Consider the following 25577-nt stretch of genomic DNA (forward strand, 5'->3'; position numbering starts at 1 on the left):
ACATCAGTGCTAGAAATCTCAAACCAAATCCTGATGGGAAAGCGAAAAAATGGCCCATAAAATAGACATACCAACGAATTATTGTTAATGCTCTGTTAATAAAATATCTAAATTGTGGTGGGAAAACTGAATTTTCCTAAAGGACACCATTCAAAGAAAATCAACAGTGAATATTTCCAGACTTTTATTTCCTATTTAAAAACTATTGTGTTTTTTATATCCTAGATTGCATGATTCAGTGATCGAAACCCAAAACTTCATAAAGCATTTGAAATTATTAAATTAAAATTTGTTTTTGCTATTGAAATTTACAAAATGATAGTATCGCCCCTTTGGCGATTGTTTACCTTTTCGGCCCCACCTATCAGCATTGAAGTATCGTTCTTACGTTTTTTACAATAACTACCGTTCTACACCACCGATTTCGTCCGGGTTTTTTTCAATAGCGATCACTGTTACTATTTACAGCTGGTATCAGCTTGATAATTCTAAAAAATACGAAAATGACAGTTTCGCTTCTAAACTGCTAGCAAAAAAGTATCGCCCTGTTTGTTTGCATGAAGCGTGGAGGGCGAAACTTTAAATAAACAAACAAAAATACAGTTTCGCCCGTTGTATTTTTTGCTGTAGTTTAAGAAAGCAATATCGTAGAATCCAAATTTTTAGGTTAATTGGTTGCGTTTCAAAGCCCTCATTCGCATGTATGAAAAAAGCCTTATGTTTACATTTGTAAGTATCGCCCTTTTCACAAAAAAGGGTTGAAATGAAATCGCAGCTCCGGATATCACGCTATCTTTGAAGTGCATGCGTGCATAGTTCCAAATTTTACTTCGACATCGACTTTTTCTAAAGGTGACTTTCCAGTAGTATCCTTGATTTGAATTATTATCGCTAATCCTAATGCCAAAGAACAAATAAAAACAAACAAATGTTGTAGCTCGATTCAATAAGAAATCCCCAAAAATGAAATGCACCTATTAATGTGAAACACAGTGAATAATACATACAATAAAGATCCATTTTTATCAGTCTCATGGTGTATTTTAGGCTGACAAAATGGGGACATTGACTAAATCGGGCAATTTTTTTTTCTTTATAATAAACTGAAGCTGTTAAAATACTGTTGAAATATTCTTGATGTAGTCTGATAACTATTTCTGATTATGATGAACTTTTTATTTTTGCATATTTCCATCTTCATGATGAAAACATGCTCAAGAAAGGATTTACTCGAATTCAGTCTTGTTCGTCTGCTAAAGCCCATCAAACATATGTTCATATTTGGCTGATAAAATCAGGGTTTCAATGTATTATAATAGATATTCAGCATTCGAAGAAGTTTCTTGTGAACGAGTGTAGAACGACTTTGTTTCTACTTACTTGAAGTCAGCAGCGTAGCCAGAAATTCGGTTTGGTGGGGGTTTGGTGAAAATCGATCATACTGTCCAAACGGCATAATTCCGAAACCGTAATTCTTGAACTTTTAAAATTATGCAGAATTAATTTTTCAGAAATAGTAACAGAGTTCATGTCTAGCGAATTTGTTGAGACTTTATTGTAGTCATGAATATTAACCTGAGAAAAATCACCATAAATACTTCTTGGACGATATACCGTCAAAATTATTTTATCAAATGATGCGCTGTTTAACGTTTGTAAAACTCATCGAAGATACTAAACCTCCGAAGTTGGCGGTTTCAAAATGATGCTATCTTGACCTTAAATTACTGATTTTAAACATTTGACCTATACATATAATTGGTCATACAACAAAAATCAAATACTCATCAAAACATGTCTCTAGAATCAGGTTGTTTTCCTAAAACATGGAAAAGCTCTTTCCTAGTTCCAATTTTTAAAAATGGTAAAAAATCCGATGTGCGTAACTATCGTGGAATAGCTATCATCTCGTGCATTCCCAAGATTTTCGAGGCGATTGTTAATGAAAATATATTCCACCAAATCAAGAACAGAATTACCCATGTGCAACATGGTTTTTTCAAAGGGCGTTCTACAAGTACAAATCTACTCGAATTCATTAACTACACATTAACAGCAATGGATAACGGAAACCACGTTGAAGCTCTTTATACAGATTTTAGCAAAGCATTTGATCGCATCGACATACCCATGCTACTTTTTAAATTAGAAAAAATGGGGTTTGAGCCAGGACTTCTTACATGGGTACAATCATATCTTACAAATCGTGAACAAGCTGTTAGATTTAAAGGGATAAAATCAATCCCAATTCAAGTTACATCAGGAGTCCCTCAAGGGTCTCATTTGGGCCCGCTATTCTTTATTTTATTTGTTAACGACATTTCCTTCATTCTAAAAAATGTAAAAGTTCTTATATATGCTGATGATATGAAACTATTTCTAGAAATAAGAAATGGTGAAGACTTTCAGACATTTCAAAACGAAGTAAATATATTTTATACATGGTGTAATAAAAGCCTGCTGAAACTGAATGTAAAAAAATGTAATTCCATAACATTGAGTAGAAAGAATAATATACAGAACAATAGAATCTTATTGGGAAATCAACAAGTAGAAAAGTGTGACAGAATAAGAGATCTAGGAGTTATTATAGATTCCAAAATAACATTCATAGATCATTATAACACAATAATTAACAAAGCAAACAGCACACTAGGATTTATTAAACGCTTCTGCTATAATTTTCAAGATCCCTACACAATAAAAACATTATATGTAGCCTATGTGCGTTCAACACTAGAATATTGTAGTATAGTTTGGTCGCCTTTTTCAGCAACACATGCAAACCGGATAGAATCAGTACAAAAGCAGTTTTTGATGTTCGCTCTTCGTAAACTAGGTTGGACTGGACTACATTTGCCATCTTATGAAGCACGGTGCATGCTAATTGACATTCAAACCTTGAAAGATCGTCGTGAATTTTCTATGGTATCATTTGTAAACGACATTGTATCACATCGTATTGATTCAATCGAACTTTTATCGAAACTAAATTTTTATGCTCCTTCTCGACAACTACGTAACCGCAGCATCTTTTGTACAATTCGCCATTGCACCAATTATGCCAAGTTTGGCCCTTTAAACCAAATGATGAATATTTACAACAAACATTGCGAAAGCATTGACTTATAACAGTTTTTGCAACCGGCCGAGACGGTTGTGCCTCCAGGTGGAAGGTTTTGTTCTCGAGAGAGTGACGGAGTGCGAGACGCTGTATGCGTTTTTGTGGGAGAGAGAGAGACCAGTTTGTTAAGTGTGAGTCGACAGTTGATACGTCGGAGGCGTGGTCAACGGCATCCTCGGTGTTTTGACAGCAAACCGCGGGTAGACGAATTTGCCTACCGCGGTGGCAGAAATCGACAGTGATCGTGCCTGTACACACAGAAAAAATATATTGTATTGGTGTCGTCGGGCAATTCTAATCGACGAGAGGGGAAGCGTCACAGGTAGACCCATTTGCTCTATTCGTCTACCGCAGAAGTGGTACGACGAATAAGGAAAACAAGTGGCACCGAAAAGTGCCGCATCGACAGTGGGATTTTCGCAGCAAGCCACAGGTAGCCACATTTGTTTACCGTGGCGGTGGAAACGGAGAGAGCGCGCTTGTGGTTGTGATACCGACGAGCAGCTTAACCGGAGAGAGTTTTGAAGTGTTGCAGGTAGGCCTATTTCTCTACTGAAGAAGCAACGCGACGAAGAAGGACAGCAAGTGTCACATTGTCAAACAACGGGCACCTAGTTTACAACGTAACACATGAGGTGTGTTCTACAGGTATAACAGGTATATTTTTCATTCCTTTTTGTGATAGTTTTTCTTGCTAGGTAAAATGGATGAAGAGATGGGAGAACGAGTAACAGACCCTCCCCCTAAGCCTTATGCTGAAAATGTAAATCCGACTAGAATTAAAATTTACCCAGAGTCGTCAACGGGACCATGGATTGTATTTATTAGGCGTAAAGCAAAGGCGCTAAATATTATTCAAATTTCTAAAGATTTGACTTCGCGATTCTCGGATGTAAAAGAGATCGTCAAAGTCAATAAAGATAAAATACGCATTGTCGTTGGTAGTCTCAAACAAGCCAATGCAATTGCTTCTTGCGAGCTTTTTACGCGTGAGTATAGAGCGTATATTCCTTCAAAGGAAATCGAAATTGATGGGGTCATCACAGAATCGAGTTTGACTGTTGATGACATAATTAAGCATGGGGTTGGTCGTTTCAAAGACACCATACTTAAAGACGTAAAGATACTTGAATGCAAGCAATTGCATTCAGTATCACACGAAGGAGATAAAAAAGTTTATCGACTGTCTGACTCATTTCGAGTGACTTTCGCTGGGTCTGCGCTGCCCAACTATGTCATTATCGATAAGATTCGTCTCCCTGTTCGCCTTTTTATCCCTCGTGTAATGAATTGCCTTAATTGCAAACAGCTTGGCCACACAGCCACTTACTGTTCCAATAAGGCACGATGTGGCAAATGTGGGGGTTCTCATCAAGAGGATATATGCAATGAAAATTCAGAAAAATGTTTAATGTGCGGAGAAAACTCGCATGAGCTCCCTGCATGCCCCATTTATAAATTGCGCGAGGATAAAATTAAACGATCCTTGAAGGAGAGGTCTAAGCGCTCCTATGCAGAAATGTTGAAAAATGCTACCCCTAAACCCATCTTCTTAGAAAACACTTACACATCTCTATTTTCGGAACAGTCTGACTCTGACGGAGCGTGCGAAGGTACATCATTTGTTTTACCCGGAAATTCCAGAAAAAGAAAACAGTCTTCTTTTCCCAAGCTGCCAAGAAAGGGCCTTAAAATTTCTCCACCAATAGATAAACTGCGCCCAAAACCGAAAAATTCCGATTTAAAACCGAAATCAATTCCGCCCGGTTTTGGGAACGTACAATCCAAACAGAACACCATTACTGGAAATAATAAAATTTCGACTTCCTCTGAGCCTCAGCCGGGGGTAGGATTATTGAAATTTTCTGAAATTGTTGATTGGATTTTTAAAGCATTTAATATTTCTGAACCACTAAAGAGTATACTTTCAGCTTTCCTCCCAACAATTAGGACATTTTTAGAGCAGCTGATTGCTCAATGGCCCATCCTTGCAGCGATTGTATCTTTCAATGGGTAATTCACCTCCTCCAATGAAAGATTCCATCACTGTTTTTCAGTGGAATTGCAGAAGTATCATACCTAAAATTGATTCCTTAAAAATTTTACTGCATAATTTAAAATGCGATGCTTTTGCTCTATGTGAAACATGGCTTACCTCAAACATTAATTTCAACTTAAATGATTTCAACATTATTCGCCTAGACCGAGACACCCCGTATGGAGGAGTGCTTCTAGGAATTAAAAAGTGCTATTCTTTCTATAGAATTAACATCCCCTTGTTTGCGGGCATTGAGGCTGTAGCTGTCCAAACGAACATTAAAGGCAAAGACATGTCTATCGCTTTTATATATATACCTCCCAAAGTTCAAATTGGACAACGTCAAATTTTTGAGGTAGTGGAATCCATGGCTGCTCCGCGTCTGATACTGGGAGACTTCAACTCGCACGGAGTATTGTGGGGTTCCCTCTATAATGATAATCGATCCTCTTTGATATACAATGTTTGTGACGAATTTAATATGACAGTTTTAAATACTGGCGAAACAACACGCATCCCCAGACCTCCTGCACGTCCAAGTGCATTAGATCTATCTCTATGCTCGACATCACTTCGGTTAGATTGCACGTGGAAGGTTGTACCTGATCCTCACGGTAGCGATCATTTGCCAATCGTTGTTTCAATTAACAGTGAATTAGGCCTTACGAATTCAATCAATGTTCCTTATGACTTAACACGAAATATTGATTGGAAAACATACGAAACATTAATTTCCACTTCTCTTGCTTCGACAGAAGAGCTACCCCCTACCGAAGAATATGAATTCTTAGCGGGTTTAATTATTGAAGCAGCAGAACAAGCCCAAACGAAATGCAATCCTGGAATGACAATAAATAGACGGCCCCCTAATCCTTGGTGGGACAAAGAGTGCTCTGATGCATATGAAGCTAAACAAGTTGCCTACAAAGAAATTATGAAACAGAAAGGGGGTATACGAGAGAACTTTGAAAATTATTTCATTTTGCAAAACAAATTTGACAGTCTCCGTCGTGCCAAAAAGTCTAGTTATTGGAGACGCTTCGTTGATGGCTTGTCAAGAGAAACATCAATGAGTACTCTTTGGAACACAGCCAGAAGAATGAGGAATCGTAACGTGACTAATGAAAGCGAAGATTTTTCGAATTGTTGGATATTTAATTTTGCCAAGAAAATTTGTCCAGATTCTGCTCCTGCGCAGAAAATCATTCGCGATGCTCCCCCAAGTAACGATTTCATAGATTCGCCTTTGACAATGATGGAATTTTCAATTGCACTCCTCTCATGCAACAATAATGCTCCGGGACTAGACAGAATTAAATTCAACTTGGTGAAGAATCTGCCTGACCTAGCAAAAAGACGCTTGTTGAATTTATTCAACAAGTTTCTTGAGCAGAATATTGTCCCGCGTGACTGGAGACAAGTGAGAGTTATCGCCATTCCGAAACCGGGAAAACCAGCCTCCGATCATAACTCGTATCGACCGATTGCAATGCTATCCTGCATCAGGAAATTGTTGGAAAAAATTATCCTACGACGTCTCGACAATTGGGTTGAGGCGAACGGCTTGCTCTCAGATACCCAGTTTGGTTTTCGGAGAGGAAAGGGAACGAATGATTGCCTGGCGCTACTTTCGTCAGAAATCCAACTCGCTTACGCAAAAAAAGAACAAATGGCTTCTGTGTTCTTAGACATAAAAGGAGCATTCGACTCAGTCTCCATTGATGTTCTCTCGGAGAAGCTACATCAATGTGGTTTTTCACCGATATTAAATAATTATTTATACAATTTATTGTCAGAAAAGCACATGCATTTTTCATATGGCGATTTGGCGACACTCAGAATAAGTTACATGGGCCTCCCTCAAGGCTCTTGTCTAAGCCCCCTTCTCTATAATTTTTACGTGAATGACATTGATAATTGTATTGTCAGCCCATGCACTCTAAGACAACTTGCAGATGATGGGGTGGTTTCTGCCACAGGACCAAAAGCTATAAATTTACAACAACCATTGCAAGATAGCTTGGATAATTTATCAATTTGGGCTTTAAAGCTGGGCATCGATTTCTCTACGGAGAAAACAGAGTTGGTCGTTTTCTCAAGGAAGCGTGATCCAGCTCAGCTTCAGCTTCAGTTGGTTGGTAGAACGATAGCCCAAGTCCTGACTTTTAAATACCTTGGAATTTGGTTCGATTCTAAAGGCACATGGGGAGGCCACATTAGGTATCTAATAACGAAATGCCAACAAAGGATAAATTTTCTGCGAACAATAACTGGATCATGGTGGGGTTCTCATCCAAGTGACATGATAAGATTGTATCAAACAACAATACTTTCAGTAATGGAATATGGGTGCATCTGTTTCCGTTCAGCTGCGAACACTCACATTATTAAACTGGAACGGATACAGTATCGCTGTTTACGAATTGCCCTAGGTTGCATGCAATCGACCCATACAATGAGTCTTGAAGTACTAGCGGGAGTTCTTCCTTTAAAAGACCGATTCTGGGATCTCTCTTCTCGTTTACTTATTCGATGTGAGGTTATGAACCCACTGGTAATTGAAAATTTTGAAAGACTTGTCGAGCTTCAACCCCAAACCAGATTCATGACAGTGTATTTCAATCACATGTCACAAGAAATAACGCCTGCTAGGTATGTTCCCACATACGTCAATATACTAGATATTCCTGAATCCACTTTATTCTTCGACACGTCCATGCAAGCACAGATTCGTGGAATTCCGGATCATCTACGCTCGCGGGAGATCCCTAAAATATTCACAAGTAAATATCAACACATAGACTGCCTTAAAATGTTTTACACTGATGGGTCACGAATCAGTGAGGCCACTGGTTTCGGTATTTTCAACAATAATTTTTCAATTTCTCTCAAACTTGCAGAACCCGCCTCTGTTTATATAGCGGAACTAGCAGCAGTTCACTATAGTTTGCAAATAATTAATACTTTACCCCCGAACCATTACTTTATCCTCACTGATAGTCTCAGCACAGTTGCAGCTCTTCGCTCAAAGAGGATTGATAATCACGATCCATTCTTTTTGGGGAAGATACGAGAATCTCTGAGTAACCTGACAAGAAAATGTTATAAATTTACCCTAGTGTGGCTCCCCGCCCATTGCTCTATTGCGGGCAATGAGAAAGCTGATAATTTAGCCAAGATTGGTGCACTAGATGGTGAAATATATGAAAGACCCATCGCTTACAATGAATTTTATAGCGCTTCTCGACAGAGGACACTTGCTAGTTGGCAAACATCTTGGGACAATGGAGATATGGGACGATGGCTACACTCAATTATCCCTAAAGTATCAACGAAGGCATGGTTCAAAGGATTGGATGTAAGTCGGGACTTCATCCGTGTGATGTCTAGGCTCATGTCCAATCATTATACTTTAGATGCGCATCTCCGTCGTATTGGGCTCGCTGAGGGTAATCATTGTGCTTGTGGAGAAGGTTACCATGACATTGAGCATGTTGTTTGGTCCTGCACTGAATATCGTGAAGCCAGATCACAATTAGTAGATTCTTTACAAGTCCGAGGAAGACCAATCCATGTTCCTGTTAGAGACATCCTGGCGTATCGCGATCCTCTATACATGGAACTTATCTATCATTTTCTAAAAGCAGCGTCTGTCAAAATTTAATTAAATTCATCTCCTCATACTCTCATCCAAGGCTAATCATTCACCAATTAAAGTGTCCTAGAATATTTAGTTTTTAAATTTAGACAATAACAGAAAAAAAAAGTAAATAAATATACCCGAAAATACTAGATCATTATGAAATACAACAATGTAAGGAAAAAAGCAAACAATAAAGTGATTTTAGTGTTAGTTTTAGACAAAGTACTAGTATAGTTAAAATTAGTCTTAAGGATTTTTGTAACGTGCTATGTAAAAAAAGAAACTGGCGTAAAAAGCTTTTGCAAATGCCGTGTCAAATAAACGTATGGAAAAAAAAAAAAAATTGCGAAAGCATTGACTTCACTATGTCGAAAACAAAACTTAAGCAGCAGTTTAAAGTAAACCAAAATTTTAAATAGTGTTAAGTTAGTTTAATAATTATTGTAAGAAACCGGTCTACATCTGATTGACGACTTGAAATAAATAAAATAAAGTAAAATCGATCAGAACCTGCTAGTATCGAATGGAAATCGTAATTTTTCATAAATTTCTCTCTACATTCGTAAAGTGTTATCCTCGTTATTAATCAAATTACGTTTTCGTCTCAACTCGACGCATTCCCAAAAAAATCTGTCTTAGTCCACCTAGTGGTGCAATTGTGCTTGTCTCATTTGTCCAGACTACGATTCCATGGCTGGTTATGTTCAGTACAATGGTGGAAATGAATATTACATGTTCAGTACGATTTGCACATACATACAATGGATCGACAGCCACGATCTTGAGATAATATGTGATACTGAAACATCGCTTGAAACCAGCGGCGGATCATGGAGAAAGATCCGGGAGGTCCAGGTCCTGCCGAAAATTTTCAACTTGTTAAGAAATTTTAAACTAGTTTTAATTTTAAAGTAGCAACCCCTCACTGCATACTCCCTCCGGGCCGGTATGATTGACGATTTTTAGAATGATTGCATAACCTTTCTATATGAGAAAGACAAAAATGTACCAAAGTCCAAAAAAGTCAATTTTTGTCAAACATCTCAATGTTTCATGCATTTTAAAGTCATTTGGTATCAAAAATACAAATTTGATTTTGAAAATTTTTCATTTCAGTTTATATGGGAATTTGCTGTGTGATTGCACTTTTCAACTCGTAACTCCGGAACCGGAAGTCCAATCAATAAATCAATAGCAGCCGATGGGAAGGTTGTACCTTTCATTTGAGACTAACTTTGTGCAAATCGGTCCAGCCATCTCTGAGAAACAGAGGTCACATTTTTTCCACATACACACATACATACACACACAGACATTTTCCGATCTCGACGAACTCAGTCGATTGGCATATGACACTCGGCCCTCCGGGTCGGGATTGGATTGACGAATTTTAGAGTGAATGAGAAAGGCAAGAACATTTTTAGCAAATGTTGAAAGTTATGCATTTTTTTGGTGAGCAGTTCTATGTTTCATAGACATTAAATCAATTTTAACTTCTCTTCCAATTAAATAAAGACCGTTATTACATTACATCTCTACAAAAACGAGATCAATTTGAAAATAAATCTGAGGACTATGATTGATTACAGAACTCTGTAATTTTCTATTGGAATGTTTTCAGGCAGGAATTTGATATTGATGCTATTAGACAACTGTGAAATCAAGACCAATAGATCAGTTACATATCAGGACCCCATTCCGACAATTTATCAAAAGTCCTCATGATGTTTACAACAACAGGTTATCAATCTACGGATCAGACAATTGTTATTGTAATATTGAATTAAATCAGTCTGCATCAATAAATTTTCAACTTCAATCCAATTTTTTTTTGGGTGTGGTGGGGGGGGGGGTGGTGTTGGTGGCGTTGTATGGTGTTAAACCCCAAAAACTTCTCTTGGCTACGCCGTTGCTTGGAGTTATTTATTTCGCTTTTCATTTTCCGATATGTTTCAGATCGATCCGATGGTCATTAGAAAAATTGCAGTCAGAAGGTTCGCACAAATGAACATTTTTGCACTGATAAGTTATCAAGTTCCTTCCAGACAACTTGGAAGTGTTCGGTGATTATTCCTAGCGGTTGTAGATAGAAAAATGAAATACAAAATTCGATTTGTCGAAATAATGTTTGGCTTTTTTCAATGGATTATTTCTATATTGAACAATAAATAGGCGACAAAGAGTAATCAACAAACAACAAGCCATAACTTTTAAAGTATTCAAAATAGTTATTTGAAGTCTTCAGTAAAGTTATTCGCAAAAGTAAGAGCTACAAATTTGTAGAAGGCATCATTTCGATATAATCACTTCCAAGAAAATTTGTGAAAATATCTCACTCATAGGGGGATTAATCAGCAAAAGCACAATACCAAAAGAAAGGGCATATTTCCTCCATTAAATTCTCCGAAGGTACTATTGACCTAAAATAAGCCGTTTTGGCGTTAATAATAGATTACATGTTTTTGGTCATATTTCTGGCAATGGGAAATGATAAAAATCTTTCGTCCGCATTTAATGTTAAATATCTCTTTTGATAATAGTCCGATTTCAATAATCTATAGCTTGTTCGAAAGGTATTCGTTAAAGCTGTCTAAAAACATATAAATTGTTAATCTATATTGTCAATTTCGGCAGATAATTCAAAAAAACTGCAAAAAACGCCATTTTTACGCATTCAAACATTCATATCTTGGAAACTAAACATCAGAATCAAAAACAAATTAATAGCGTTCATACTATTTTTTAGTTCTTTCATTTAAAATTGGTTTGGATAAGATCGGTTCAGCCATTGCTGAGAAACACGAATGAGAATTTGTCCGTTACATACACACACACAGACACACACACACACAGACATTGTCCCAAATCGTCGAGCTGAGTCGATTGGTATATAAGACTCGGCCCTCCGGGCCTCGGAAAAAATCTTGAAAGTTTGAGCGAATTCTATACATTTCTTTTATAAGAAATGTAAAAATCGAGTTAGAGTAGCATTATCAACAGCAAATCCTCCTCAAATTCATTGAACAAGATCATTTCCTAAATATGGGATAGCAGATAATAAATTAGTAATAACTGTAGCTCCTCAAAAAGATATTTGACCTCAAGGTAAAACATATCCAAGAAATCCTGTAGCTATTACTATAAATAAAATAATCACTCCAATTATTCAAGTAGGAATAAAAATATATGAATTATAGTAAATCCCTCGTCCTACATGAATAAATAAACAAGCAAAAAAAATGATGCTCCATTAACATGGCAAATTCGTAAAAATCATCCATTATTAACATCTCGATAAATATGATTAACTCTATTAAAAGCTGTTTCAATATCTGCAGTATAATGTATTGCTAAAAATAAACCAGTTAAGATTTGAATAATTAAACATAATCCTAATAAAGATCCAAAATTTCATAATGCAGAAATATTAATTGGTGTAGCTAAATCAATTAATGAATTATTTATAATTTTAATTAAGGGATGAGATTTTCATAAAGGTTTATTCATTAATTTATTGGTCGTAAAGGACCATATTTTTTTTTGTAATTTTTACTGTTGCAAGAAGAGTTAAAAAAAGATAATTAATTAATAATAGTGTAATTATATTAGTTGGAAAATTTTATATTTTATTTAAAGATAAAATATCTTCGGAAAAAAATATATTAAAATTTGTAAAAATATTTATTTCATTATTTATTAAAAAGTTTTCTATTATTATATTGTCAAATATAAATATTAAAATAATTATAAATATAAAAGAAATTAAAAATAAGAAAATTAATTTAAAGGATATAGAAAATATTTCATTTGATGAAAGAGAAGTTACATAAATAAATAAAACTAGTATTCCTCCTATAAATACAAGAAAAAAAATATAAGAAAATCAGAAAGTTTTTATTAATATTCCAATATTTAAAGAAATTAAAGTAGTTTGAATTAAAAGTAGTAAGCCTATGGCTAAAGGATGTTTTATTTGCATAAAAATAAAAGACATTAAAAAACATAAGATTATTAAAAATATAAAAATATCAAGAAATAGTTTAATTAAAATATTAGCTTTGGGAGTTAATGATAGGAAAAATTTCTTTTTCTTGAAGTTTTAAAAAAAAAAAATTATTTTTAGTTTACAAGACTAATGTTTTTTTAAAACTATTAAAACTAATGACGAATTTATTTATTAATTTTATTATTATTATAATATTTATATTTAGTTGTATTACTTTTATTTCTAGACGAAAACATTTACTTTGTACACTTTTAAGATTAGAATTTATAGTTTTAATTTTATTTTTATTTTTATTATTATATTTAAATTTTATAAATTTTGAAGGATATTTTAGAATATTTTTTTAAGATTTTGTGTATGTGAAGGGGTTTTAGGTTTATCAATTTTAGTGTCTATAATTCGAACTCATGGAAATGATTATTTTCAAAGATTTTCAATTTTACAATGTTGAAATTTATTTTTATATTAATATTTATAATATTTTTATTTATTAATAAAAATATTTATTAAATAATTCAAAATTATTATTTTTAGTTTCTTTTATTTCTATAATTAATATTAGATTTAATTATTATTTTTGTAAAATTTCTTATTATTTTGGAATAGATATAGTTTCTTATGTATTAATTTTATTAAGAATTTGAATTTGTAGTTTAATATTAATAGCTAGAGAAAAAGTTATTCAATTAAATAATTATATTAATTTTTTTTTATTTATAATTATTTTATTATTATTATTGTTATTATTAACTTTTAGTTCAATAAGAATTTTTATATTTTATTTATTTTTTGAAAGTAGATTAATTCCTACATTATTTTTAATTTTAGGGTGAGGATATCAACCAGAACGTTTACAAGCAGGAATTTATTTATTATTTTATACTTTATTAGCATCATTACCTTTATTAATTGGTATTTTTTATATTAATATAGATTTAAATACTATAAATATATATATATATATATATATATATATATATATATATATATATATATATATATATATATATATATATATATATATATATATATATATATATATATATATATATATATATATATATATATATATATATATATATATATATATATATATATATATATATATATATATATATATATATATATATATATATATATATATATATATATATATATATATATATATATATATTTATATATATATATATGTATATATATATATATATATATATATATATATATATATATATATATATATATATATATATATATATATATATATATATATATATATATATATATATATATATATATATATATATATTAAGTTATATAAAAATATATAATTTTGATTTTTTATATTTATGTATAGTTTTTGCTTTTTTAGTAAATATACCAATATTTTTAGTTCATTTATGATTACCAAAAGCTCATGTAGAAGCTCCAATTTCTGGTTCAATAATTTTAGCTGGAGTATTATTAAAATTAGGGGGATATGGTTTATTTCGAATATTTGCTTTATTACAAATTTTAGGAATAAAATTTAATTTTGTATGAATTAGAATTAGATTAATTGGGGGAGTTTTAGTAAGTTTAATTTGTTTATTACAAATAGATTTAAAAGCTTTAATTGCTTATTCATCAGTTGCTCATATAGGAATTGTTTTAAGTGGTTTATTAACAATAAGTTATTGAGGATTAAATGGAGCATATAGATTAATAATTGCTCATGGTTTATGTTCTTCAGGACTTTTTTGTTTGGCTAATATTAGATATGAACGAATAAGAAGACGAAGATTATTAATTAATAAAGGTATAATAAATTTTATACCTAGATTATCTTTATGATGATTTTTATTATGTTCAAGAAATATAGCAGCTCCTCCTACTTTAAATTTATTAGGTGAAATTTCTTTAATAAATAGAATTATTAGATGATCTTGATTAACAATAATTGGTTTAATATTTTTATCATTTTTTGGAGCAGCTTATACATTATATTTATTTGCTTATAGACAACATGGAAAGTTTTATTCTAGAATTTCATTTTTTTCAACGGGATTAATTCGAGAATATTTATTATTAATAATACATTGATTACCTTTAAATTTATTAATTATAAAAAGAAATTTTTTTATATTATGACTTTAATTTAAATAGTTTAATTGAAATATTGATTTGTGGTGTCAAAGATATGAATTTTTCATTTTAGATCATGTTAAATTTAAATTATTGTAAAAATAGTTTTTATATTTTATTATTTATTAGTATTATATTATTTATATTTAGATTAAAAATTTTATTAATTAATTTAGTTTATTTTAGTGAATGAGAAATTATTTCTTTACATTCTATATCAATTGTTATAGTTTTTTTATTTGATTGAATAAGTTTAATATTTATATCATTTGTTTTATTTATTTCTTGTTTAGTAATTTTTTATAGAAAACAATATATAGAAGAAGATTTTAATATTAATCGATTTATTTTATTAGTAATAATATTTGTATTATCAATAATAATATTAATTATTAGACCAAATTTAATTAGAATTTTATTAGGTTGACATGGTTTAGGATTAGTTTCTTATTGTTTAGTAATTTATTTTCAAAATGTAAAATCTTATAATGCAGGAATATTAACTGCATTATCTAATCGTATTGGAGATGTTGCCTTATTATTAGCTATTGCTTGAATATTAAATTATGGTAGATGAAATTATATTTATTATTTAGAAATTATAAAAAAAGATTTTTGTATAATATTTATTGGTTATTTAGTAATATTGGCTGCTATAACAAAAAGAGCTCAAATTCCTTTTTCTTCTTGATTACCTGCAGCTATAGCAGCTCCTACTCCTGTATCAGCATTAGTTCATTCATCAACTTTAGTAACAGCTGGAGTTTATTTATTAATTCGTTTTAATTTATTAATTATTGATAGAAAAATTAGTCAAATTTTATTATTAATTTCTGGTTTAACAATATTTATGGCTGGATTAGGAGCTAATTTTGAATTTGACTTTAAAAAAATTATTGCTTTATCTACTTTAAGACAATTAGGTTTAATAATAAGAATTTTGTCAATGGGATATATAAAATTAGCTTTTTTTCATTTATTAACTCATGCTTTATTTAAAGCATTATTATTTATATGTGCGTGTGTTGTAATTCATTGCATAAGAAATATTCAAGATATTCGATTTATAGGAAATGTAAGAATAAGAATACCAATAGTATGTGGATGTTTTAATGTAGCTAATTTAGCTTTATGTGGAATACCTTTTTTAGCAGGGTTTTATTCTAAAGATTTAATACTAGAAATAGTAAGAATGTCGTATTTAAATTGTTTTTCTTTTTTTCTTTTTTTTTCTACAGGTTTAACTGTTTGTTATTCTTTTCGATTAGTATATTATTTAATAACAGGAGAATATAATGGAATTTCTTTAAATAAATTAAGAGAAAATAGATGAACAATAATTTTTGGTATTTTTTGATTAATATTTATGGCTATTATTGGAGGAAGAATATTAAATTGATTAATATTTTTTAATCCAGTAATAGTTTGTTTACCTTTTATAATAAAAATTTTAACATTATTAGTTTGTGTATTAGGTGGATTATTTGGTTATTTAATTAATAATGTTTCTTTTTTTTATAAATAAATCTTTTTATTTTTATAATTTTAGAAGATTTTTTGGAAGAATATGATTTATACCAATAATTTCTACTTTTGGATTAGTAAAATTTTTTTTATTAATTGGATTTATAAGATTAAAAAATTTTGATCAAGGATGAAGAGAATATTTTGGAGGACAATTATTATATATTCAATTAAAAAATTATTCTTTATATATTCAAGAATTTCAGAATAATAATTTAAAAATTTATTTATTGAGATATATAATATGAGTATTTATTTTAGTTATTTTATTATTTTTAAATTATTTAAATAGCTTATATATAGAGCATAATATTGAAGATATTAAGGAAATTATTTTAATTTTTAAATAAAGTATTTATAAAAAAAATATTTTTATTTTTATATTGAAAATATAATGTTTTAATTAAACTATATAAATAAAATATGATGATCAAGAAAAAGCTGCTAACTTTTTTCTTTAATGGTTTAATTCCATTTATATTTTTAAAAATTAATTTAATTGGAATATAAATATTCATTGAAATCATTAACAGTGATATACCTCTTTTTGGTTTCAATTAAAATAAGATAAATTGAAAATATCAATATTTTTTAAATGCAAATTAAATGTTATAATTAACTATTATCCTAAAATAAGGATGATTGAACATCTATGATTAGGTCGAAACTAATTGCACTTTATTGCTTCATATTTAATAATTAATTATTTCATTCTAATATTCCTTGATTTCATTCATGGTAAAGTCCAATTAATAAAATTAAAATGAAAAATAATCTTGTAATAATTCAGTTAATTAAATTTGATGATTTAATAATTAAAATTATTGGTAAAATTAAAGCAATTTCAACATCAAAAATTAAGAAAATAATTGCAATTAAAAAAAATCGTAGGGAAAAAGGTAATCGTGAATAATTTATTGGATCAAATCCACATTCAAATGGTGAACATTTTTTTTTATTCAAATCGTTTATTTGATAAGGCACGTTGCGTTAGCTTAAAGGTGCCAATTTTGTTTTGTTTTACATTTTAAATTGCTTAAAACTAGGGGATTACATATTGATTTTTTTAAAATGAAACTAATGCGATTTTATAGCTATCTTATATATCTACACAAGGGGATAATATTGTTTTCGTAAGATTAGGGGGGTCATTTAGTTTTTGTGGCAATATGGTTTGACATTTTTATCAGTGAGATTATTGGAGCAAATAATGTTTAATTAAGGGGGACAATTTTTTACGACTAACTTAAAACTAGGCATAACTAGAGGGCATGATTGAATTTTGTAAAGATTCGTAATTATAGTTATTTTTGTGGGTAGTAGAGTTGGGCAATTTCAACGAGATTATATAATATAATAGTTAAAACTAGAAGAGACAAGAAGAGCTAAATGCTTCGTGATGATATTGGGGGGGGGGGGGGTAGGGGTGTTACTTCTGGGTATAAGAGTCAGGGGAGGGAGGGTAGACAAAGATGGCAGGGAGAGAAAATTATTTCAGTTTCAGGCATCGTGAGATCAACGGATGGATTACAAACTCGGGTGGCCTTCATCAGGGGAATCATGTACTGGGACGCCGGGTGGTCCTCCTCAAGATGGCAGGGGTTTTTCCAGACGATTTCGTAGTACGGCTCAGATGTGAGTTGGGTTACATTTCGAGTTAAGCGTGTTATGTTCGTGCCGTAGGTCCCGTGTTTGTTGGCTCATTCGATACAGATGGTTTGATACAGGTGGAAGAGCGTTCTGAGAATGATAAGAAGATAACAAGGGGCAGTTAGACTTGTATATTGATGGTTTTCACAAAGGTGTATATAAGGGACATATAGAGAACATCGCGGCTTGCCAGCACATCTCGAACCGGGACGTTGGTTGGTCTTCCTCGGGCCCGCAGGGTATCCATTAGCCAAGACCTAGCGGAACTGTACTCGGTGCACGCCCAGACAATGTGCTCGATGTCGTGATAGCCGTCGCCACAAGCGCAGATACCACTATCCACGAGCCCAATACGCCGGAGATGTGCATCCAGCGTGTAATGGTTTGCCATGAGTCGGGACATCACACGAATGAAGTCACGACCCACATCCATCCCCTTGAACCAAGGTTTCGTCGATACCTTAGGGACTATCGAATGTAGCCACCTTCCCAGCTCTCCACTGCTCCACGAAGTTTGCCAACTTTCGAGGGTTCTCTGATGAGTAATACTGAAAAATTCGCTGAAGCAAATTGGTCTTTCGTAAACGTCTCCTTCTAAGGCACCCACCTTAGCTAAGGAGTCTGCCTTCTCATTGCCCGGAATGGAGCAATGAGAAGGGACCCATACCAAGGTAATCTGGAAAGAGTTGTCAGATAAAGCACTCAGTAGCTCCCGTATTTTCCCCAAAAAATACGAGGAGTGCTTGCCTTGTTTCATCGAGCGAATAGCGTCAATGGAACTGAGGCTATCCGAAACGATGAAGTAATGGTCTGCGGGTAATGTTTCAATGACTCCAAGGGTATACTGAATGGCAGCTAGTTCTGCGGCGTAAACTGAAGCAGGGTCACTGAGTTTGTAGGAGGCGGTGAGGTTTTGATTGAAAATACCGAAGCCAGTGGATCCTTCGAGGTTTGATCCGTCAGTATAAAACATCTTAGAACAGTCGACTTCTCGGAATTTATTATAAAAAATGTTTGGAACCACTTGTGGGCGTATGTGGTCCGGAATTCCACTAATCTCGTCTTTCATGGATGTGTCGAAGAAAACAGTAGATTCAGAAGTATTTATGAAATGCACACGGTTGGGATTGTAAGAAGAAGGGTTAATATTCTGCGCCATGTAGTCAAAGTACAGGGACATGAAACGGGTCTGAGAATTGAGCTCAACAAGCCTTTCGAAATTTTCAATCACGACTGGGTTCAAGATATCGCATCGAATGAGCAATCGATATGAGAGTTCCCAAAATCGATTTTTCAACGGGAGAACGCCCGACAGCACTTCGAGACTCATCGTATGGGTCGACTGCATGCACCCTAAGGCGATACGCAAACAACGATACTGAATTCTTTCGAGTTTGATGAAATGTATGTTCGCGGCGGATCGAAAGCAGAAGCATCCGTATTCCATTACCGACAGTATCGTTGTTTGATACAACCTAATTAGGTCTCCTGGGTGGGCACCCCACCATGTTCCGGTTATTGTACGAAGAAAGTTGATCCTTTGTTGGCATTTCTGTTTCAGATACCGAATATGGCATCCCCAAGTACCTTTCGAGTCGAACCAGACCCCTAGATATTTTACTGTGAAGACCTCAGCGATAGTTTGACCCATTAATAGAAGCTGTAGTTGTGCTGGTTCACGCTTCCTTGAAAATACAACTAGCTCAGTTTTCTCCGTGGAGAATTCGATACCCAGCTTAATAGCCCAAGCAGACAAATTGTCCAGGGTATTCTGTAATGGTCCTTGTAGATCGACAGCTTTGGGTCCCGTAACAGACACCACGCCATCGTCTGCAAGTTGCCTTAACGTGCAGGAATTGTCAAGACATTCATCAATGTCGTTGACATAGAAATTGTATAAAAGGGGGCTTAGACATGAGCCCTGGGGAAGGCCCATGTAGCTAAATCGTGATGTCGATAAGTCACCATGCGAAAAATGCATATGCTTTTCCGACAACAAGTTTAGTAAAAAGTTGTTTAAAGTCGCTGAAAGACCATGCTGGTGCAGCTTCTCTGAAAGAATGTTGATCGAAACTGAATCAAAAGCCCCCTTAATATCTAGGAACACTGATGCCATCTGCTCTTTGCTAGCATAGGCCATTTGAATTTCAGTTGAGAGCAACGCAAGACAATCGTTCGTCCCTTTGCCTTTGCGAAAGCCAAATTGTGTATCTGACAGTAAGCCATTTGCTTCGACCCAATTGTCGAGGCGGGATAGGATCATTTTCTCGAACAACTTCCGGATACAGGATAGCATTGCGATCGGACGGTACGAATTGTGGTCGGAGGCTGGTTTTCCTGGTTTTTGGATGGCGATGACCTTCACTTGTCTCCAATCGAGTGGGACAATGTTAGCCTCGAGAAACTTATTAAATAAGTTCAACAAGCGTCTCTTGGCAGAGTCAGGCAGATTCTTCAACAAGTTGAATTTGATTCTGTCTGGCCCCGGAGCTTTATTGTTACACGACAAGAGAGCAAGTGAGAACTCCACCATCGAAAAAGGTGTTTCGTTCGCGCTATCGTGAGGAGACGCGGCGCGGTAGATCTTCTGTGCCGGGGCGGAATCCGGACAAACCTTCTTGGCGAAATCGAATATCCAACGGTTTGAATATTCCACGCTCTCATTAGTACTGTTTCGATTTCGCATACGTCGGGCTGTTCCCCAAAGAGTGCTCATCGATGTTTCTATCGTTAATCCGTCGACGAACCGGCGCCAATAATCGCGTTTTTTGGCTTTCATCAAACTCTTCATTCGCTTGTCTAACGTCGCGTACTGTCGAAAACTGGCGGGTAACCCGTCGTTCCGGAAGGTCTTAAACGCGGCGGCCTTCTCTGCGTACACGTCTGAGCACTCTTTATCCCACCAGGGATTGGGAGAACGTTTTTGTATGTTCGCGCCGGGTACTGGCCTAGTCTGAGCTTGATTCGCGCTGTCGAGAATCAAGCCAGCCAAAAAGCTGTACTCTTCCTCCGGAGGAAGTTCTTGGGTAGATTCGATGTTGTCGGATATCGCGGCAGCATAGCTCTTCCAATCGATATTTCGTGTGAGGTCATACGAAATATTGATTGATTTCAATGGCCTTGAACCGTTATTGATTGAGACTACAATCGGCAGATGGTCGCTGCCGTGGGGATCAGGAATTACCTTCCACGTGCAATTTAACCGCAGCGATGTTGAGCAAAGGGACAAGTCTAAGGCGCTCGGGCGCGCTGGAGGAGCAGGAATCCGTGTCATTTCACCCGTGTTTAAAATTGTCAAATTGAAGTTATCGCAAAGATCCTGAATTAAGGAAGACCGGTTATCATCATAGAGGCAACCCCATGCTGTACCGTGAGAGTTAAAGTCTCCTAAAACTAGTCGCGGTGCTGGCAGGGATTCTAAGATGTCTTGTAGCCGTCGGTGCCCAACCGCGGTGTTGGGGGGAATATATATGGAAGCTATGCAAAGGCTTTTGCCATTGGTTGTTACTTGACAAGCGACAACTTCAATACCTGTTATCGAGGGAAGGTTAATTCTGTAGAAGGAATAGCACTTTTTGATCCCCAAAAGCACTCCTCCATAGGGGGTGTCTCGATCCAGGCGAATAATATTAAAGTCGTGGAAGTTGAGTTCTATGTCGGAAGTCAACCAAGTTTCACATAATGCAAATGCATCGCAACTCAAATTATTTATTAAAATTTTGAAGGAATCGATTTTCGGGATGATACTTCTGCAATTCCACTGTAGAACAGTGATCAAATCCGTGACCTCGTTCGATGAGTTAGCCATCGAAGGATACAATCGCTGAGAGGAGGGGCCATTTAGCAGTCAACTGCTTCTCACTGTAGGGAGAAAAGCTAACATAAGACTTTTAATAGGATCAGTAATATTGAAAGTTTTTATTATCCAGTCCACTATGTCCGAGAGTTTTATAATTCCAGTGCTGTGATTACTCTCGAACTGAAACAAAGGAACACTTGGGATTTTTGATGTTCCTGGAAGTGCTGGGAACTCCTTCTCTGAGCTTAATCCTCCGAGACCAGGAGCTAATTGCTTCGGTTTGGTTGCAACACTTCCAATAGATGTGACTTTCGGAGCCCCCTCAAGGGACACCTTCTGGCCTTTACAAGGAACTTTACGAGAGGAAGTGTTCCTCCTCTTCCTATAAATTCTAGGCACCCTAGTAGATGTTCCCTCTTGTGGGTTACCAGCCTCGCCCTCGTCAGGAGGCAAGTGAGTATAGATGTTTGCTGAGGATGGTGGCGTAGCATTCTTTAACATTTCTGCGAAAGAATGTTTGGATCGTCCCGCAAGGGAACGTTTCAGTTTATCCCCGCGTAGTTTGTACGCGGGACATGCCGAGATATCATGCAGACTCTCCGCACAGTAAGGACACTTTTCGGCTTGCCTACTGCACGAATCATCTAGATGATTCTCCCCGCATTTTCCACAGCGGGCCTTGTTGCTACAATGGGTGGCTGTGTGACCCAGTTGTTTACACTTTGTGCAATTCATGACCCGCGGCACAAACAGACGCACAGGCAGACGAACCTTGTGCAAGAGGACGAAATTTGGCAAAGCGGTACCAGCGAAGGTCACCCGATAAGAGTTTGATTGGGGGTACGTTTTTGAACCATCCCCCGCAACTACTACTGAGTGCAAACGTTTGCACTCAAGTATTTTAACTGGCTGAAGTAAGCGGTCTCTGAATCGGCCGACCCCGTACTTCAGCAGATCCTCGCACGTCAAACTCTCATCGGTTACGACGCCTTCGGATTGTACTCTTACAGCCGGAATATACACGTTATAATCCAGCGTAAAGTGCTCACAGCAAGCAATATCGTTTGCCTGCTTTGAGTTGGCTAGCAACACCCTTATCTTGTCCGAGCGGACCTTTGAAATTTCGGTCACAGCCGAGAACCGTTCCGTCAGGTCTCTAGAAATCTGAAGAAGATTCAGTGATTTAGTCTTGGGCCGAAAGAAGACCACAAATGGACCAGTTGAGAGTTCTGGATAGCATTTGGGCCGGGGGGGAGCCTTAGAAGTTGAACCCGATTCAACTTCCATTTGACCATCCGGAGAGGGAACCATAGAAAACGTCAAAGCACGGGGTCAGCGCCCGCGCAGACGGAAGAAAGCAATAAATGTGTTACAAAAGACAAAAACCACTTAGCTTTAAACTGGTGTCCAACGACGAACCGATCCAGCTTATACAGCTGGCTATTGTTTAATCCTCACACGCGAACAAAAGACTGAGGACCGAACCGAACTGGCAAAATAACCTTGAATGCGGATTAAAACTATTCTTTATCGCCTCACACAGCACTACGGACTAGAAAAAACAACCTCTGTCTCGATGGAGAGCTCGAAAACGAATGAGGTGAACACTTTTCTCGATCTATAATAGTTTTTTTTTGATAAGAAAGTTGCAATTATTATTATGATAATGGTATTAATTAAAATAATGATACTTATAATAAAAATTAATATAATTATTTATACTAAAATAAATTAGTCCTTATGATTGGAAGTCAAATATACAAATATATACTTTATAAATTAACTACCTCATCAATAAATAGAAATATATAAAAATAATCAAACTACATCAACAAAATGTCAATATCAAGCTGCAGCTTCAAATCCAAAATGATGTCTTTTTGAAAAATGATTATTAATATGACGAAAAAAACATACTGTTAAAAATGTAGTTCCAATTAATACATGAAGACCATGAAATCCAGTTGCTATAAAAAAGGTTGACCCATAAGTTCTATCTGCAATAGTAAATGGTGATTCAATATATTCATAAGCTTGTAAAATTGAGAAATAAATTCCTAATAAAATTGTAAAAAATAAACTTTGTGTAGTTTGAGTATGATTATTTTCTATTAAGCTATGATGTGCTCATGTAACAGTAACTCCAGAAGCAAGTAAAATTGCTGTATTTTATAAAGGAATTTGAAAAGGATTAAATGGAATAATTCCTATAGGTGGTCAGTTTATACCTAATTCAATAGTTGGTGATAAACTTCTATGAAAAAAAGATAAAAAAAATGAAATAAAAAAAAAAATTCAGAAATAATAAATAAAATTATACCTCATCGTAATCCTAATGTAACTGAAAATGAGTGAAGTCCTTGAAATGTCCCTTCTCGTGAAATATCTCGTCATCATTGATATATAGTTATTAGAATAATAATATTTCCTAAAATAAATAGTGATATATTATATTGGTGAAATCATTGAGTAAATCCTGTAACAGTTGTTATTGTTCCAATAGCACCAGTTAAAGGTCATGGTCTATAATCAACTAAATGAAAAGGATGATTTGAATGAGTTGTCATTAATTAGTTTCACTTGAATAAAGTGTTCTTAATACAGAAAATACATAAGATTGAATAATTGCAACTGCTGATTCTAAGATTAATAGAGCAATTTGAGTAATTAAAATTAATGATAAAATAATATAAGATGTTGATATAGGGCCTGTATTTCCTAATAAAGTTAATAAAAGATGACCTGCAATTATATTGGCAGTTAATCGAACAGCTAAAGTTCCTGGTCGAATTACATTTCTAATAGTTTCAATACATACTATAAAAGGTATTAAAATACCTGGAGTACCTTGAGGAACTAAGTGGGTAAATATATGTTGGGTATGACAAATTCATCCATATAATATAAAACTTAATCAAAGAGGAAAAGCTAATGTTAAAGTTAAAGTTAAATGACTAGTTCTAGTAAAAATATAAAGAAATAATCCTAAAAAATTATTAAATATAATTTAAGAAACAAGTGAAATAAATATTAATGTTCTTCCATTGTGAATATTAGAATTTAATAGAAGTTTAAATTCTTTATGAAGAGTTAAAGATAAATTATTTCAAATAATTTGAAATCGATTTGGTATTAATCAAAAAGAAAAAGGAATAATTAATAATCCTAAAAATGTTCTTAATCAATTTAATGATAAATTTATAATTGAAGTAGAAGGATCAAATACAGAAAATAAATTTGTTATCATTTTCAAGATATAGAAGGTTGTTTAAATATTAAAGATTGTGAAAATTTTAAAGGTAAATAAAAAAACAATAATAATTTTTTACATTAAAAATTATTAAAGTAAATCTAAAAATAAAAAATAAAATTAATCATCTAATAGGAGCTATTTGAGGAATTAAAAACCGATTTAATCCACCTAGCAGTGAGATGAGACATTTCTTACACATTTCACTATTGGATTAGTTTGCAGAACTCACGAGAAGTATGCACCCAACTAGAGGTGGGATGAAAACAGTTTCTAGTCTTGCACGAAAAAAATCTCGAATAAACTGAATAAATTATAGAAATCAACAAAACGAACGAAATAAAAAAGTAAAGCAAAAAATGAAATAATAGGTTTTTAAATTCATAAAATGAGTAGAAAAATTAATGTAAATCAAAATTATA

The 25577-nt window shown here is 33.9% G+C and overlaps 3 pseudogenes; 1 reads left to right on the forward strand and 2 right to left on the reverse strand.

The window, feature by feature from the left end:
* Positions 1 to 12311: 12311 nt before the first annotated feature.
* Positions 12312 to 13047, reverse strand: LOC131675829 (NADH-ubiquinone oxidoreductase chain 6-like; annotated as a pseudogene).
* A 2320-nt stretch (positions 13048 to 15367) lies between these two features.
* Positions 15368 to 16739, forward strand: LOC131679537 (NADH-ubiquinone oxidoreductase chain 5-like; annotated as a pseudogene).
* A 6945-nt stretch (positions 16740 to 23684) lies between these two features.
* Positions 23685 to 24902, reverse strand: LOC131679634 (cytochrome c oxidase subunit 3-like; annotated as a pseudogene).
* Positions 24903 to 25577: the final 675 nt, after the last annotated feature.

The sequence above is a fragment of the Topomyia yanbarensis genome, chromosome 1 (assembly GCF_030247195.1).
Source record: "Topomyia yanbarensis strain Yona2022 chromosome 1, ASM3024719v1, whole genome shotgun sequence".
Lineage (NCBI taxonomy): Eukaryota > Metazoa > Arthropoda > Insecta > Diptera > Culicidae > Topomyia > Topomyia yanbarensis.